The sequence below is a fragment of the Hemitrygon akajei genome, chromosome 9 (genome assembly GCF_048418815.1).
Source record: "Hemitrygon akajei chromosome 9, sHemAka1.3, whole genome shotgun sequence".
NCBI lineage: Eukaryota > Metazoa > Chordata > Chondrichthyes > Myliobatiformes > Dasyatidae > Hemitrygon > Hemitrygon akajei.
Genome location: NC_133132.1, coordinates 38,386,741 through 38,404,547, shown reverse-complemented (window position 1 = coordinate 38,404,547; position 17,807 = coordinate 38,386,741). Strand labels below are relative to the sequence as shown.

Genomic DNA, 17,807 nt, shown 5'->3' with positions numbered 1-17,807 from the left:
CCCTTCGGCCCACAATGCTGTGCCGACCATGTAACCTACTCTAGAAACTATCTAGAATTTCCCTACCGCATAGCCTTCTATTTTTTTCTGAGCTCCAAGTACCTGTTTAAGAGGCTCTTAAAAGATCCTATTGTATCCACTTCCACCACCACAGCCAGCAGTGCATTCCATGCACCCACCACTCTCTGTGTGAACACCTTACCCCTGATGTACCCTCGGTACCTATTTTCAAGCACCTTAAAACTATGCTCCCTCTTGTTAGCCATTTAAGCCTTGGGGGGGGAAAAGCCTCTGGCTATCCACATGATCGATGCCCCTCATCATCTTATACACCTACAGGAAAGATGTAAATAAGGTTGACAGAATACAGGGAAAAATTACAAGTATGTTGCTGTGACTTGGAGACCTGAGTTATAGGGAAAGGTTGAATAGGTTAAGACTTTATTCCGAAGAACATAGAAGATTAAGGGAAGGTTTGACAGAGGTATGCAATATTGAGGTTATGGACAGAGTAAATGCAAGCAGGCTTTTTCCACTGAGGTCATGTGATACTACAACTAGAGGGCATGGGTTAAGTGTGAAAGGTGAGATACTTAAAGGAAACATGAGGGAGAACTTGTTCACTAAGAAGTTGCTGAGGGTGTGGAATGAGCTGCTGGCACAATGTGGTGGATGCGGGAGTTGATTTCAGCGTTTCAGAGAAGTTTGGATAGGGACGTGGATGGGTAAAGTCTGGAGGGCTATGGTCTGAGTACAGATCTATGGGACTAGGCAGATTAATGGTTCAGCACAGACTTAGATGGGCCAAATAGCTTGTTTCTGTGCTGTAATGTTTTATGACTCTATGACTCAATTTTCTTTGAAATTACCCACTTTCACCTTAAGTGCGTGGCCTTTGGTATTACTCATTTCAACCCTGGGGGAAAAAAGATATTCTGTCTACTTTATCTATGCTTCTGATAATCTTCTAAACCTCTATCTCATCTCCCTCAGCCTCTGCCGTTCAATAGAAAGCAACCCCATTTTGTCCAACCTCTCATTATAGCTCATGCCCTCTAATCCAGGCAGAATCCTGATAAACCTCTTCCGCTCTCTCTCCCAAGCCTTGATATCCGTGGTACAATGGAGTGACCAGAACTATAAGTAATATTCAAAACATAGCCCAACCAGAGTTTTATAAGGCTGCAACACAACTTCCTGACTTTTGAACTCAGTGATTGGACTAATAAAGGCAAACATGCTGGAAGCCCTCTTAACCACCCTATCAAACCTGTGTAGCCGCATTTCAGGGAGCTATAAACTTGGACCCCAAGATCCCTCTACTCGTCAGAGTTATTAAGGGTCTTGCCCTAACAATGTACGGTCTCTTTGCGTTTGACCTAGCAAGGTGAACCACTTCGCATTTGGCTGAGTTTTGATCGGCCATTTCTTTGACCCTATACGCAACTGATCTGTATCCTGCAGTATTCTTTGCCGGTCTTCTACGCTGTCCACAGCACCACAAATCTTCGTATCATCTGCGTGAAGACTGAGCGCTCCTGACAAAACTCCACCCACAGAACTGCTGGAGGGGCTCAGCAGGCCAGGCGGCATCCGTGAAGAGAAACGTATAGTTGGCATTTTGGGTTGTTCCCGATTTATTCACCACGTGTACATGGAAGCAGGCAGTGAAATGCTTTGCCGTGCTTTGAGTCCCTTAACCCAGAGAAAACGCTAAACTGAGTTTCATTGAGTGTGTGGTTGGACAGAGAGACCTGTTTGATGGCAAAAGGTCAGCACAGTAGTAGTGCGATCACTTGAGTCTGGTAAGATGGAGGTCGTTCTCATGTACAATACCAGGTACAATAATTGAGTGCAATACTTTCCAAGTTTTTAGATGTAATGTTGAATTTCCTTGAACTGCGTTTGATGTTATCTTTGAAATGTTTCCTTCGCCCAACAGGGCCTCATTGACCTTTCTTCAAGTGTGAGGAAAGGATTTGTTTCGGAAGTCATGAGCCAGGCATCCGGGTGCATAACCTATCCAGCAGAGTTGGGGTTGCTTTATCGTGGTGAAGATGATCTCATTTTGGCCTCCCCCAGAAGATTCCTGAAAATCTTTTGAAGTTCAAAATTCTTTGGTGATATTGTTTAGGGCTTTCAGCTGTCTACAACACCTTACGCACAGGGTGGTAACTACTCATTTGGATTTGACCTGCTTTTTGTGGGGAGTGGATAAATTTCTGCATTGTCAGGTAGATGTCAGTGTTGTAACTCCACTGGAGCAGTTTGGCTAGAAGCACAGTTAGTTCTGGTGCACAGTCAAGATTATCACCTGCTCCCATGGCCTTTGGTACACTCAGTTCTGACGTCCATTTTCCAACACTACATAATCGAATCGGAAATAGTGAGCCCAGACTTCTGATTACAAGGAACTTGGTGAACGCTGAGGTACATGCTATTTGAAGCCTGCTGATTCACACAGTTGCACATATTAACCACCTGTAATTTTAGGTCCTGAACCCTCGGCCAACCAAGTAACGATACCACATTTGGAGACCATAAAGTGCTGATTCTTAGCTAAAAGAAGTTGCCACTTGTAGTGCAGGGTGCCTTCAAGAATTGGGGATATACCAGGGTACTTAACTCAGAACACAGAATGTAGAAGAGTACACCACAGTACAGGCCCTTCTGCCTACAATATTGTGCCGACGTGTTAACCTATTCTAAGATCAGTCTAAACCAGGGGCTCCCACCCTGGGGTCCACAGACTTCTCAGTTAAAAGTAGCGGTCCATATCATAAAAAAGGTTGGGAACCCCTGATCTACACTTTCTTTCCCACAAGCCCTCCATTTTCCTGTCAAACATGTGCCTATCTAAAATGTCTCTAATGGAGCTGCCTCCATCTCTAGCCCTGGCAGGGTGTTCCATTAACCCTCCACTCTCTGTGTAAAGCAGAGGCAAGACAATGGGAGTGATTTCAAGTAGAGTATAGACAGAAGAACAGAACAACATAGCTCTTCCGCCCACAATATTCTGCCAGGATTCTTAAAGTCAATCTAAAATCTAAAATCAATCTTAAAAACCCTCCTCCATAACCGTCCATTTTTCTTTCATCGATATGCCTAAGTGTCTCTTAAATGCCTCCACCATCACCATCATCACCCCTGGAGGCATCTTTCATGCACTCACCACTCTCTTTGTAGTAAAAACCTTCCTCTGACATCCCCTCTATACCTTCCTCCATATCGCTTTAAAATTATACCCACTCGTATTGGCCATTTCTGCCCTGGTAAAAGGTTTCCGGCTGTCCACTCAATCTGTTCTCATCACCTTGCACATCTCTATCAGGTCGTCTTTCATCCTCCTTCACTCCAAAGGGGTCTCCTCCCACTGCTCAGTGTTTCTGTTCATGTGAACATGGTACTTCACTGCTTGGGTTTGAAAGCTGCTCATGTATTGGGGAAATTATTGCACTTCAGTGAAAAATATCCGGCGAGAAATCCCTACTAGTATTTATGTGATCATAAATCACTTTTCTTGCAAAGCTTGTCTGGTTCCATTATCATTTAATTTACAGGTAATGTTTACACTGGGTTGGAATTGTTATTAACATTGAATATTGATGCACAATAGTGTAAGCTATGCACAGCTTCTTATTAAATCAGGCCAATTATGGAATAATACCTGAATACTTCTGAAGCGATAATGAGCCATTAGAAAAGATCTGTGGTGCAAGATGTGTAATTGCATTTATTTGTACTTATTGCGCGGATTGCAAGCTTGTAGTCATTTAAGTAATTTTAATAAAGCTAAAATAAAATTTAAACAATTATAAACAATTATCTTGTGACCACATTTTTCTTAAGCTGCAAAATGTACAGGTAACAACTAAACTTACGGGTGTGTGGCCAAGCACAGCTCCAGTGCCATATTCAAGTTTGCTGATGTCAGCACTGTCATTGGCCAAATCAAAGGTGGTGAAGGACAGCATAAACGAGGGAGATTAAAAATCTGGCTGAGTGGTGTCACGACAATATCAGTAAGACCAAAGAGCTGTTAGAGGTATGCGAAATAATGAGGGGTATAGAGGGTAAATGCAAGCAGGCCTTTTCCACTGAGGTTAGGTGAGACTAGAACTAGAGCTCATGGGTTAAGGGTGAAAGGTGAAATGTTTAAAGGGAACATGAGAGGGAACTTCTTCACTCAGAGGGTGGTGAGAGTGTGGAACAAGTTGCCAGTGGAAGTGGTGGATGCAGGTCGGATTTCAACATTTAAGAGAAATTTGGATAGGTAGATGGACGAGAGAGGTATGGTCCAGGTGCAGGTAAATGAGCTAGGCAGAATAATTGTCTGGCATGGACTAGATGGGCCAAATGGCCTGGTCAGTACTCTAGTATTTTATGACTCTATAAATTTGACATTATTTGCAATTGTAAGTTATAGATTTGTAATTTTCTGCTGTGGCCACACATGACAAATTTGTGGGGCCGAGACCCTTCATCAGGTCTGGGGAAGAAAAGTAAGAATTCAGAGTAAGATTATATAATACAACTACTATGTACAGACATCCACAGCATAGTAAATTTTAAATTGTCTCATTCAGGCTTAAAGATTTAATTGCTGCGGAGGATTTCTTACTCTTGTGGGATAATGTCTTTCCTGATGGGAGGGGGGGGGTGGGTTATTCTGCTTGGCAGGTGAGACTTGCGGCTGCGAAACAACCTCAGCTCCTGGGGCCTCCTCCCTGGTGGTTGCTGGAATGGACTCTCGGCCTGCTGGAAGTGGTTCTGAGAGCTCCGGACACCTTTCTTGTGGACACGTTGGCATCCTGAACGGTGCATGACGAGCTGATAGATCTGCTGATCTATTTCAGACCACCAGATGAAGCTGTGAGCCAAGATGATCATTTTGACCACGCCGAGAAGTGATGTGGCTCTTCCAACACTTTAGCTCTTTGCTTGGATGTACAAAAACTTCCAATCCCCATACAACGCAACCTCTGACAAGAGCGGGTTCATCCAAACGCTGGTAAAAATGGGGGAATTGGCATTTCTGCTGCACATTCCATTCATTTTGTGTTGCCAAATAGATCTGAGACAGCGTGGGGTCTTTTCCGGTTTCACTTTGTATTGTCTCTGCTGTAATAGAGGGACTTTCGATTTGCATTAGGGAGAATATGTCAAAAGGAATGTCGTCTTTTGTAATATTTTCAGGTATTTCTTTTTCCAGGATAGTTATCCTCTTGAGTTTGATCTTGTAATCGTGTCCTCCAAGAAACAGAGCCCATCTCTGCATTTGTGTTGCTGTTGTTAGTGGAACACCCTTCTGTGGATTGAAAATGGACGCCAGTGGTTGATGATCAGTAATGAGAGCACACTCTCCCCTATAAAAGTACTGCTGAAACATTTTACGCCCCAAACCAGACTTAAGGCCTCTGTCAGTTTTTCTCTGCAGTGGTAAGGCAATGAGATGCAAAGGCTCTGGGGCAATAATTTCCATCACTCATGACATGTGACATGACTGCACCTAAGCTGAGGCATCACAGGCAAGCTCCTCTGGCCGATGTGGATCGTAATGTGTCAGTTCAGTGTCACCATTTCCTTTGTCGTTTGGAAAGCCACCTCACACTGCTTTGTCCATTGCCGTTGCTTCCCGATCTGTAGAAATGAGTTCAAGGTGTGGATCACAGTAGCCAAGGTTGGCGGGAACTTGTAGTAGTAATTGACAAATCCTAAAAAGGACCACAAATGTGACAAGCCCTTTGGCCTTGGGGCATCCGCCACTGCTTGAATTTTCTTAGCATCTTTGTGTATTGCTTGAACGCCAATGGTGTGACCACAGTAAATGATGCTTGATTTAAAGAATTCACACTTGTATTGTGCTCTAACCCATAATCTTCTAATCTTTTTCACACTGTCTTGAGATTTTAGAGATGTTCCTTGTCATCCGTACTGGTAACAATGATGTCATTCAGGTAACACTGAGTGCCTGGGCAGCCTTGTTACCTGCTCCATAGCTTTCTGCCAGAGTGCAGGTGCAGATGCTGCTCCAATATAAACCTATTATAGTGATACAGCCCTTTGTGTTTATGGTGAGAAACACTTTGGACTCGTCTTCCATTTCCATCTATAGCAGGCTTCAGGAAAATCCATTTTACTGAAGTGCTTCCCTCCAGAAAAGTTTGCAAACAAATTCTTTATCCTGGGCAGAGGATATTGATCTACTTTCAGAACTGGGCTGATGGTGACCTTAAAAGCACCACAGATCCTGACAGACCTATATTCTTGGCTACTGGGACCGCTGGCGTGGCCCATGGACTCCACTCAACCTTGAAGATTTCCTTCAGCTTCCATGCGATCTAGCTCACTGGCTACTTTATCACAGATGGAATAAGGAACCAGGCGGGCTTTGTAAAACTTGGTTGTAGCATTTTCATTTAACACTATTTTAGCCTTTGTGTGTTTGAATTTTTCAATGCCGTCCTTGAACACTGCTGTGGCATCATCCACCTTTCATAATTTGCTTTAGTTGACTCCATTGCAGGGAATGTGGCATGCAAATGGTGGATGGATCACCAATCAAGTTACAGTTGTCTCAGCCAATCACAACCCGACAATGCTGGTCCTCCTGTTATTACCACATATAAGTTCAATGTTGCTTGTTGGTTGTTGTATTTCACTGCTTTTAATCTCATTCCCATTGGAGCTGGCTTTTCTCCAGTATAAGTTCTTAGTTGGATATCTGCTGGGTTCAGTTTGTTATCTTTGAAATACCATTCAAACTCATTTTTTAAAATGACTGAAACAGCTGAGCCTGTTTCCAATTCCATTTTTTAGTTAATTTTCCATTCATTACTGGTGTAAGACAGATTGCTTATCTATTGTTAGTTTTCATGTTGTAAATCTGAATGATACTCTGTCCTGCATCACTCATCATTATTTGATTTCTTTTGGTCAATGGTATGCAGATTAGTGCCACTTTTGAAACTGCATCTTTACTTTTTATCTTTTTCTCCTCTCTGTGCAGTTCATTTATTTTTGTTGGACTGACATGCTCTTTGTACTTGTGTTGCTATTTTTTTGTATTACATTTTTAAACCTGCATTAGTCTGGTGTATGTGAGCCCCTCCCAGAATGGTAGCACAATTTGTTTGGCCAGGCAGGTTTCTGTTTAAATTTTGTTCATGTTCACCTTCATTCCAGACAGCAAGTCAATTGAGCCTCTGTCTGTTGTTTCCATAGATACAATTATTTCAACTGCTCTTTTAGATGTGAGCTGTGCTTCCGTCAGGAGCCATTTTTGAATGCTTTCTTGTAAGATTCCGCACATAAATGATCTCTCAGTGCATCATTAAGCCCCTCACTGAACTGACAATGCTCAGATAATTTCTTAAGTTCAACCACATATGCCAAAATGGACTTCCCTTCATTTTGATTCCACTTCTGAAACCTAATGTGTTCTGTAATCAACAATGGCTTCAGTTCTAAACGTTTCTGCATCACTTTCATGATATCAGCAAAGCTTATTTCAGCTGGTTTGGTTGGAGCAGTAAAATCTCCGAACAAACTGTATGTGTTTCCACCCAATGCATTCAACAAAACTAGCAGAGGCTTCTCATTGGCTATTTCATTTGCTTCAGATTTCCTGTCTGCCTTCATCTCTCCCGAGGCTGCCCACAAGGCAGTGGGGCTATTTACCCTTAGCTGGGGATCTGGTTCACTAGCACCAGGGTGTGTCCACACACTGGTGGGCCTACGTGCTTCATGTGCAAGGACCAGATCTACTCCCCGTCTTCTGTAGTTCAGCCTGAGTGAAAGGAGTTCAGTTTCTGTGTGTCGCCAGCGAGCTAGCACAACTTGAGACTTGCTGTTGGAGAGGCAGGGAGAGACTTACACATTCAGCTCTCCTTTTCGCAAGACTGCTAGCCAGTGGAGGAAGCTGAAAGTGACAGTGAGCGACAAGCACTACCCACTTCACAACCACACTGCGTGCATTACAACAACCATTTTGACACCCAGAGCTCACTGTTCATAAACTCATGAATTTGCCTATTTTCTGCCTTTTTTTTTTATTAACTCAAGCATCGTTCTCCTCTTGTGAAGAGAAAAAAACGTGTTGTCATTTAAAAAAAAATTCAAACATCTCACTGTGCTTCAACAGTTGTCTCGGGTTCACTTAAAACTTCCTCATCTCCACTGTTAAGCTTTGTAACTCCAAAACTTGAAACTAACTGAAAGCCCAACAAGAGAGCCTGAAAGATGAGTGTAATCTTCATTTGTACTTTTAGCGAGGTGCTCACTTATGACGCGGTGGCGTGTTGACATATTCTATTCATGTACTTTTACATACAATCCGTAGTGGATTATGTAAACAACCAAGAACGCTTAATGTATTTACAAGATTACTCAAATATTAAAAACACAACACATTTAAATGGGGTAACACACACAAAGCTGGAGGAACTCAGCAAGTCAGGCAGTATCCATGGAGTCAATGTTTCGGGCCAACATCCTTCGTCATGACTGTTTATTTCCCTGCATAGATGTTGCCTAACCTGTTAAATTCCTCCAGAATTTTGTGTGTGTTGCTCTGGATTTGCAGCATCTGCAGAATCTCTTGAGTTTATGTAAATGGGCATTTGATGGTCGGCACAAACTCGATGGGTTGAAAGGCCTTTCTCCATTCTCAATAATCTGTAAGTCTGTAACTCTAAACTGTTTGGTTGCATCTTTGAGTGTGGTGAGGCTTATTTTTGTCTTCATGACTGACTGGCTGGGCTCTTCTTTTTGAAAGATTCTGAGTAGTCTAATTCATTAAACATTACAGCATGTTGATCTGCCGGACTGGAAACAATTATAATCTTGGCCAAACTAGACCCTGTCAGGAAAATACAGGAGAAGAAAACAAAGGTTTCGCTGTTAGCAGAGAAGATTTAAAAGTACATTCATAGCAGTAATATTTTGAATTCTGACACTATTGTTCAAAATTATCATTGAACATTCTAGAAAGAAATATCAGCTGTCACATTTGTTCACAAGTGTAATTATAATCTTTTCGCTTCCAAACATCTACATATAAGTTAAGTAAATTTCAAAATGAGTTGGAATAGCAGATAAGCTTAAATCATGTTATATAGATTGAAACAGAAGGTTTAGAATAACAAAATAGATGCGAATAAAATGCTACCAGATGCATCAAAATGAATGAATTATTTGATGGGTTTATTTTGCAGCATTAATACAAATGGAAGTGAATCTGTTATGCATTATCTCTCTTCTCTCATCACTTTTTCTTCTTCAGATCCTCCTCACAATATTTTTAATCTTCTGAGATTTTTGTCTTGAGGTAATGACGGCAATTTATAATTATAATTGGTGCTCAGCACTGTAAATTGGATGTCTACATTTACAAGGTGGCATGGTTGTGCTGCAGGTAGTGTAACACTTTACAGCACAAGTGACTGAAATTCTGGTTTCAATTCTTGACATTACATATGAGGAATTGGTATGTTCTTCCCATAATTATGTGGGATAATTATGCTCTGTTTTCCTCCTGCATTCCGAAGACGTACAGGTTAGGGTTAATAAGTTATAGGTATGCTATTTTGGAACCAGACACTTGCGGGCTGTCCATGGATAGTGTTGGTTATCGACACAAATGACATATTTCACTGTACGGTCTGATGTTTTGATGTACATGTGACAAATATCATCGTCGTCATGATGTAGGTGAATATGGTCTTTGACCATGACTGGTCTTGGCAATTTTTTCTGCTGAGTTGTTTTGCCATTGTCTTCCTCTGGGTGGTGTCTTTACAAGACGTGTGACCCCAGCCATTATCAATACTCTTCAGAGATTGTCTGCCTGGTGTCGGTAGTCACATAACCAGGACTTCTGATACACACCACCTGCTCATATGACCGTCCACCACCTGGTTCATAGCTCCACATGACCCTGATCAGGGTGGGGGTTGCCACACCTTACCCAAAGCTGACCTGCAGGCTAGCGGAGGGAAGGAGCACCTTACACCTCCTTTGGTGGAGATGGTGGATTGGAGCGTGGAGAGTTTGGTTATCGTTGTACTGGAACAAGACCAGCGCACACAGGCTATTCGGCCATTCAGCGTGTCCACATTGAATCTGTAACTTAAACACAAGAGATCCTGCAGACGCTGAAAGTCCAAAGTGGCACACACAAAATGCTGGAGGAACTCGGCAGCACGCGTGGAAATGAAGGAGTCGACGTTTTGGGCCGAGACCCTTTTTCGGGGCTGGAAAGGAAGGCGGAAGGCACCAGAATAAAAAAAGGTGGCGTGAGGAGGAAGAAGGAGAAGCTGGAAAGTGATCAGTGAGGCCAGGCACGTGGGAAAGGTAGAGGGCTGGAGATGAGGGAATCTGATAGGAGAGAAGAGTGGGCCATGGGGGAAAAGGAAGGAACTTTACTCCATTCTGTCTGCCCTTGATCTGTGTGCCGATGACCCTACTTCCACTCACACACTCTCCAACAACGATCACTAGGTAGTGATTAGTCCTGATGAAGGGTCTCGGCCTGTAACGACTGCTCTTTGTTCCTGGGTCTTTGCTCCCCTCCATTGGTGCTGCCTGATCTTCTGAGTTCCTCCTGCGTTTTGTGCGTGTTGAACAAGATTTCCAGCATCTGCAGAACCTTTTAAGAAAGTGATTAGCAAATGGTACTGCTGTTTCATTCCTACCTTTTTCTTAACTGGGATTTAAAGATGAGCTCTATTTGTCAAATGTACATTGAAACATCGAAACAGGCAGTGAAAGGCATTGTTTTGTGTCAATAACTAACCAACACAGTCTGAGTGAGGATGTGCTGGGAACAGACCAAAAGTGAAGCCATGCTTCTGGCACCAGCATAGCATGCCCACAACTAACTTGTATGTCTTTGGAATGTGGGAGGAAACCATTGCGGTCACGTGGAGAATGTACAAGTTCCTCGCAGACAGCAACAGGATTTGAACCCGGGTCACTGGCACTGTAGTAGTGTTATGCTAGTGGCTGCACGACCATGTCTTCCCACTGTCATTTCTTGGAAGCTCATCTCTGGTCAGGAGCACTCAATGCACCCCCTATTCACATACGTCCCCTGATAGAATTTAATCTATTCTTAAGTAAATTGAATGAATTTTTGCAGAAATTGTGCACAACACTGGCTCAATTGTGTACATCATTCAGCACTACTGGTAATAAGCTTTGTTTCCTCTTGTAGAACTTCAACGACCAGGGGATAAATCAATATACTTCACTAAATTTGTTTGGTTTTGTTGGAAAAACCACTTAATGCTGAAGAGACGTAAGTTGCCTTCAGTCCTGTTTGCCGCTATTAGCAATAAACGCCTGAAATTTGGAGCTCACCAATTTTTAGTGTCCTTGACTTGTGCTATTGGCACCAGACTCCTGAAATAAAGGTAGGCAAACAAACGTTATTTATTGGTTAACTTAACTTACTTGCTGCCCGTTATGCCGTTGGTGTTTCGGGCAGCAATGAAGGTCCTCCATCTCTGATGCGGTCCAGGGCTTCCTTCATCGTGCCAGTAGCTCCCCCTGGGTTTTCACGACTGTTAGCCATGCAAGTCCTAGGTGAAGACTCAGTGATAGATAGATACTTTATTGATCCCAAAACGAATCAGTGTGTCACAGTAGCATTACAAGTGCACAGATATTCAAATATTGGCAGAGAAATAAGAAAGAATAAAAAATAACTTACCTCAAACTGTCTAACAGCAGAGGTCATCACTTCCCCGGCTATAGGTTGACTCATTATAGAGCCTAATGGCCGAGGGTAAGAATGACCTCATATAGCGCTCTTTGGAGCAGCGCAGTTGTCTTATTCTATTACTAAAAGTGCAGAGGATGAGAAACATCGCCTACAATTGCCAGGATTTTCCGTAGAGTCCTTTGTTCTACCACAACTTCCAGTATGTCCAATTTGACTCCTATAACAGAGCCAGACTTTCTAACCTGTTTATTGGGCCTGTTGGCATCATCAGGGCTGATGCCATTGCCCCAGCACACCACCACATAGAAGGTTGTACTGGCAACAACAGTCTGGTAGGACATGTGAAGGAGAGGCTGCATATTCCCAAGGGCCTCAGTCTCCTCAGGAGGTAGAGGCAACTCTGGCCCTTCTTGTACACAGCCTCTGTGTTGGGGCTCCACTCAAGTCTGTCATCCAGGTGCACCCCCAGGTACTTGTAGGCCCTCATCACACCCATGACCTCTCCATCAATAGTAACAGGGAGCAACATAGGCTTAGTCTTCCTAATGTCCATGTGGTGGCTGCAATTACCAGCCGCACCATCAGTCGGGCATATTAAAGTGTCCTGTAGCCGACCATCCTCCTGACAATCTGGCCAACGACGGAGCTGTTGCATTACGCCAGCCTAAGGAGATGGGGCTGGATAATTGGATTGTGCCATTCTGTGGTGTCACTTGGTTTGAGGAGTATTTATTATGTTGTTGTAACCATGCTCTGTTCAGCTGATTCAAGTTTGGACTCTAGAACAGTTCTGTTGAGTTTGTAAATATTTTGGGTAGATAAAACCCCTATTTTTTCTACATTTACCTGCTCTCCAGTTTTATGCTTACCCTTGTCCTTCACAGTCCATCACCATCTCCTTTGTCATACAGATGATTCAGCTTGCACCATTTAGCAAAGTCCTCCACCAGCGCCCTGCATTCATCCTCCCCTCCTTCCTTAATAAGGACTGTACTTCCTTAGAAGGTTGGCGTCATTCAATGTCTGCAGTGAGATGCTGAAGATGTTCTATAGGTCAGTTGTTGAGAGCGCCCTCTTCTTTGTGGTAGCGTGTTGGGGAGGAAGCATTAAGAAGAAGGACGCCTCACGTCTTAATAAGCTGATAAGGAAGGCGGGCTCTGTCGTGGGCAAAGTACTGGAGAGTTTAACATCGGCAGCTGAGCGAAGGGCGCTGAGTAGGCTACGGTCAATTATGGAAAACCCTGAACATCCTCTACATAGCACCATCCAGAGACAGAGAAGCAGTTTCAGCGACAGGTTACTGTCGATGCAATGCTCCTCAGACAGGATGAAGAGGTCAATACTCCCCAATGCCATTAGGCTTTACAATTCAACTGCCAGGACTTAAGAACTTTTTTTTAAAGCTATTATTAATGCTTTTTGAGTTAGTGATTTAGATGCATATCATATTATTACTGAGTTAAGTATTGTATGTAATGAGTTTTTGCTACAACAAGTGTATGGGACATTGGAAAAAATGTTGAATTTCCCCATGGGGATGAATAAAGTATCTATCTATCTATCTATCTATACTCAGCTAGTGCTGAGTCATCAGAGAATTTCTGCAGATTACATGGCATCCGTCATCCAAAGATCCCTGCCATCTGGGTCATGACCTCTTCTCCCTGCTACCATTGGACAGGAGGTATAGAAGGCAAAGTCCCACTCTACCAACAGCTACTTTCCTACGTCCGTTAGGCTCTTGAATGGACCTGTACGATCCTACATTACTTCAGGAATGGGACATGACATGGAGAGATGGAGGTGCACAAGATGATAGGAGGCATAGGTAGAATGGATGGCTTGAGAATATTTCCCCAGGGTGAAAATGACCTGAGGGCATAATTTTAAGGTGATAGGGGGGATGTCAGAGGTAAGTTTTTTTTATACAGTGAGTGGTGTGTGCATGAAAGATGCTACTGGCTGTGGTGGTAGAGGCAGGTACATTAGGGACATTCAAAAGGCCTTTAGATGGGCACATGGATGAAAGAAAAATGGAGGGCCATGTGGGTGAGGAGGGTTAGATTGATCTTGGAGTAGGTTAAAAAGTTGGCACAATATTGTGGGCCGAATGGCCTGTACTGTGCTGTACTGAGAGAGAGCCTTCTCTCTGATTTTGTCTTTTTTTTTGTACTAAGGTTTTATTTTTGCACAATCTTTCTTCTTCGTCTCTTTCCTGCCGTGTATAATTCATGTATAATTTATACATAATTTATTTTCTGTCTGCTGCCTGTACCTAGGTGCCAGTCGTGCTGCTGCAGGCAATCTTTTCCAGGGGACCTGTAGCTCTCCGTACTTCAGCACGAGGCCATGAACTCCTGGCTTCGTTCCTTTGCTTCAGTGAGGGAGGTGATAGGTTGCACTTTAATGTAGCAACTTGGTCTGCTTACGGCAGAAAGACTCACTGTGTGACATCGGCGAGACAGTCGGCATCAGGCGAAGAAAATCCACACAAAGGAGCGCTTGTGCCTGGAGTAAATTATTATTATGATCTATCGTATGCAAAACAGCATTTATGTGCAATATTGATATAAAAAGTGCATGCAAACGGTTTAATTTCTAGGCCAAATACTGTGTGTCAGAACAGAATTGCACAGTTGGAAGCAGTCTTAAATCATTTTCATAGAACCTGAAGTTGCTTCAGGATATTTTATCTTCATTATCTTTCGGGCATATTTAAAGTGGAGGCTGATAGGTTCTTGATCGGTCAGGGTGACAAAAGTAGTGAGATGAAGACACCAGCAAAGAGGTTCTACCAGTCTGTTGTCACCAGTACAATCTTCTATGGGGTTTAGAATCTCAGAGAACAATGGCAACCAACAAGGACATCCTCTCACTGTGCCTGTGGTGTGCAGTTGGGGTAATCACATAATCACAATCAGAAGCAGGTTTATTATCACTGACCTCTGTTGTGAAAGTTGCTGGTTTGTGGCAGCACTATATCGCAACAACTAATTCATAAAAAAACAAACGTAATCCATAAAGACAGGAGGAGGTTCTGCAGATGCTGGAAATCCAGAGTGACGCGTGCAAAATGCTAGAGGAACTTAGCAGGTCAGGCAGCATCTACGGAAAGAGATAATCAACTGACGGCTCGGGCCGACACCTTTCATCAGGACTCACAACGAAGAGGAGCTTCAATACATAATGTTAGCTTGAAAAGGTATCCTAGGAAAAATACAAGCAGAACGCTGGAAGCCTATTGCAAACAGCTCAGCTTGTTAGACTGATCAAACCAAGAGAAAGGACTACAGATTTACATAATTAACAGACATCTTAGCAAATATAAAATATCAGTGGATTAACAAGAGTCATGAAAAAGCAACACAGAATAGAAATGATAACAGTGCATTTATAGCACCTCTCATGATTTCAGGACAGACTAAAGCATATCCCAGTCAACGATGTGCTTCTAATGTGCAAACAGTATTAATGTACCAACTTAATATGTGCACAACAAGAACTCTTAAACTGAAAGTATCATGACAACGGGACAATCTTGATTCCAAAATCTTGTGATCTTATTCTGCACTTAAACCTCTTTTGTTATCTCACCCTTATAACTGCATAGAAACATAGAATGAGTAGGATATCCATCCCAATTCTTCCCATATTCCATTCAACTATAAGGCACAGCAGCAGAAATAGGCTACTTGGTCCATTGAATCTGCTCCACCATTCTATCATAGCTGATTCCATGACCCCTTTAGCCTTAAGAACTACATATATATATATTTCTATATTAACATATTTAACAATTTGTCTTGAATTATTTTCTCCGGTGGAGAATTCCATGGGTTCACTATTCTTTGGGTGAAGAAATTTCTCCTTATCTCAGTCCTATGGCCTTCCTCTAATTCCTTGACTGTGATCTTTGATCCTGGACCCAATCTGTTCTGCTCCTAATATTTGTTGGTTTTGAGGAAATCCCCTCTTAATTCTTCAACAATAAGATAAAAGATTTGGAAATGATTGCTTGGTAACATTATTCAGAATTCAAAGTTCAAAGTAAATTTTATTATCAAAGTCACCCTATACAATCCTGAGATTCATTTTCTTGTGGGCACACTCAATCAATACATAATGGAATAATAACTGTAACAGAATCCATGAAAGACAGCACCAACTTGAGTGTTCAACCAGTGTGTCAAAGGCACAAACTGTGCAAGTGCAAAAAGAAAGAAAGCAATAATAAAATAATGATGATAAATAAGCAATAAATATCGAGAACATGAGATGAAGAGTCCTTGAAAATGAGTCCATAGGCTGTGGGAACACTTGAACGATGAAGTGAAGTTGAGTGAAGTTATCCCTTCAGTTCAAGAGCCTGATGGTTGAGGGGTAGTAAGTGTTACTGATACTGGTGGTATGAATCCTGAGGCTCCTGTAGCCTTCTGATGATGATACTGGACTAATAAGTCAGAGACATGGAATAATACTCTAGTAATTACTTGGAGTAATGATGGACACCTTATGAAGTGAGAGTCCATCATAAAGGACCTCCACCACCAAGGACATGCTCTCTTCATACTGTTATCATCGGGAACAAGTACAGGAACAGCTTCGTCTCCTATGCCATCTGATCTCTAAATGGACATTGAACCCATGAACACTGCCTCACTACTTCTTATTTCTGTTACTTTGCTCTACTTATTTTAACTTGGCTATTTAATAAACATATATCCTTAATGTAACTCAGTATTTATCATGTATTTAATTTTACTCCTGCCGTAAAGTTAACAAATTTCATGACTATGCTGGTGATATTAAATCTGATTCTGATTCTGAATAACTTTGAAGTCATCATTCAACTTAAAACTGCAACTAAATTTCGGAGTGAGAAGGACCAGCATCACAAATGTCCTTCAGAAGAACAAATCTACAGATCATCTCTGGATGAATGATCAAACCTGAGCTTTATAGGGCCTCAAGGTAATGTTGCTGCTCTCTAAATCTCCGATTAGACCAAACTTCGAGTATTGCGTTCAGTTCTGGTCACCTCATTATGAGAATGAAGTGGAAGGTTTAGAGGGAGCGCAGATGAGATTTATCAGGATCTTGCCTGGACTAGGTCGAGTGGACAGCCAGAGAATTTTTCCCAGGGTGCCTGTTTAAACTGAATGGAGTAAAATTTAGGGAAGATGTCAGAGATGGGTTTTTTACACTGAGTGCTGGGTGTCTGGAATGCACCGTCCGAGGTGGTGGTAGAGGAAGATACACTGGGGGCATTAAAGAGACTTTTAGACAATGGTGAAAGAAAAATAGAGGGTTAGGGGCTGTGTAGGAAGAAAATGTTAGATTGATCTTGGAGTAGGTTAAAAGGCCAGTGCAACATTATGGGCCAAAGGGCCAGTATTGTGCTATATTGTTCTATGTTTTATGTTTTATTTTAATTTATTAAAGATGCAGCATGAAACAGGCCCTTCTGGTCCCGTGAACAGTGCCACTCAGCGATGCCCAACACCCCCCGATTTAACCCTGTCCTAATCACGGGACAATTTACAACGGCCAAGTAACTTACACAGTAGGTCTTTGGATGTCTGAGGAGGGAGATTTCATGCTGAGATCATCTTGAAAAAAATTATTGAGGCAGTCTGGACGTGTCGTTTACCTCTTCAGCCCAACTGTGTCCACAGTGTAATTTGACTGAGCAGTTTGATTAAAAAAAAAGATGCAGATAAGCACGAGCTGACATAAACTGTGCGATGTCGCAATATGTCACTGACATATAGACTCGTGTGATGTCGTAATCTGCATGTACATGCAAATATAGAAATAACCGTGAAAGTGGCAGAGAGTAAACTCGTGCTGAACAGCGCACATAAATTACAACTTCAGGGAAATGACTAATGCGTCTGTATCGAGGCAGCCAGATTTAGTGTCAAGTATGGATTACATTAACTTGCTGCAAGCAACGCTGTGGAGTTATATACCAAATTTTTTGATCAAATTTTAATCTGTAGGTGGTGAAATATATTATACTTTTTAAATGTTGCTGCCCGCAGTGTTCAAATCATGTTTCTCTTTGCTACTACTTGTTCAC

General features: G+C 42.3%; 1 long non-coding RNA gene across 1 annotated transcript; it reads right to left on the bottom strand.

The window, feature by feature from the left end:
- Positions 1 to 8,334: 8,334 nt before the first annotated feature.
- On the bottom strand, positions 8,335 to 17,415 carry LOC140732754 (uncharacterized). Its single transcript, XR_012100120.1, has 3 exons — positions 17,286 to 17,415; positions 11,455 to 11,593; positions 8,335 to 8,860 (listed from the first exon to the last, which is right to left on the bottom strand). It is a non-coding gene; the product is annotated as an uncharacterized lncRNA (long non-coding RNA).
- Between the last annotated feature and the right edge of the window lie 392 nt (positions 17,416 to 17,807).